Consider the following 1,715-nt stretch of genomic DNA (forward strand, 5'->3'; position numbering starts at 1 on the left):
TTAGATAATTGTCTATGTAATGTTGGGTTTAGCATTTGCATTTATTTTAATGTGTAGTATTTTTTGGTAGTGTTAATTTGACTATCATGTTAGCTTAAGTTAGTTGGGTTGGTCATTAATTAAATTACAGTGTTTCCTTGAGATTTCTTGGACTGTTCTTATGTTTATTTTGCTCTGCCTGATACTCTATTTAATCTGTTGTGTGCTTGCGATTGGGTATACGCTTAGTTGCCTAATCGGTGTTTAATCTTCGCTTAGTTGATTAGACTCTATGGTGCATGACTGATTGGATTTGTGCATTGCATTCGCTTAGTTTGCAATTTGAAGACTGAATTAGCCTTCGCTTAGTTAGGTCATTCGTGTCGGATTTGGATTAGAGTAGTGTGTACTTGTCTTTAATCTGGGATTGGAAGCAAAGTAATTGAGTTAATGACCAACCGTTTTTATTTTGTATTTGATTCTGTTTTGCATTTCTGTTTTTCTCTCTGTTTGCATTCGTGTTTTGATTTTGTTTATCCGCATTAACAAAACTTTTCACATGGATAGGGGTTTGAACAACATGGATAGGGGTTTGAACAACTATGTGTTGTTTGTACTTCTAGTGGCCACTACATTGATGCTTGTCCTACCTTGCAGCACTCAGCTGCCTCTGATGTGCCTCAGGCTTATGCTACTAACATTTACAACAACAGGCAGCCACAGCAGCAGAATTATGACTTGTCTAACAACAGGTACAACCCAGGGTGGAGGAATCACCCATCTTAGATGGAACAATGCGCCACAGCATCAGCAACAGGCGCCACCTTTCCAGAATGCTGGAGCACCTAACAGATATGTGGCTCCACCTTTGCAACAACACCAGAGGCAACAGCAACAACAGCAGCAGCAAGAGGCACCTGCCCAACCAGCTGCCCAACCTTCCACTTCTTCTGAGCCTTCATTGGAAGAGTTAGTGAGATAGATTACTATGCAAAACCCGCAGTTTCAGTAGGAGACTAGAGCTTCCATACAGAGTCTCACTAACCAGATGGGTCAGATGGCTACTCAGATGAACCAACCGCAGTCTCAAAATTCTGATAACCTACCATCTCAGACTGTGCAGAACCTTAAGAATGTGAGTGTCATTACCCTCAGATCGGGGAAGCAGATTGTTGTGCCTTCCGAGCCCGCTTCTACACCTACGACCATGACGATCCACGCAGGGATTTTGAGGTTGGTGGATCTTCTTCTTCAGCCGGTGGATCTTCTCCAGGTGGACCTTCTCCTTCCTCCACCTCCACCGCCGCTGCCGCACCTTCTCCATTGGTTGACCAACCTATCCCTCTTTCATTCCCTTCACGGGCACTTCCTAGCAAAAAGACTGAAGAGGTGGATAGGGAAATTCTGGAGACCTTCAGGAAAGTAGAGGTGAACATACCTCTACTCGATGCCATCAAGCAGATACCCAAGTATGTCAAATTTCTGAAGGAGTTGTTGATGTGTCGATATTTTATACCATTAACTTAGTTTTTCGCGCCGAATTGTGTGGATGATTTGTGCTTAATTCTTAGTTATTGTGTCATTTTCACTATCCGGGTTTAATTAGACCAATAATTCATATTTTAATTAATTTGAATTATTTGAGCTTGATTATTCCTATTCTCATTTTTAGGGAAATTTTGGAAATACACTGGGAGACTTTTGGAAGGGCACAAGCAATTGAAGAATTTTTACAA

The sequence above is a fragment of the Vigna radiata genome, chromosome 8 (assembly GCF_000741045.1).
Source record: "Vigna radiata var. radiata cultivar VC1973A chromosome 8, Vradiata_ver6, whole genome shotgun sequence".
NCBI classification, from domain to species: Eukaryota; Viridiplantae; Streptophyta; class Magnoliopsida; order Fabales; family Fabaceae; genus Vigna; species Vigna radiata.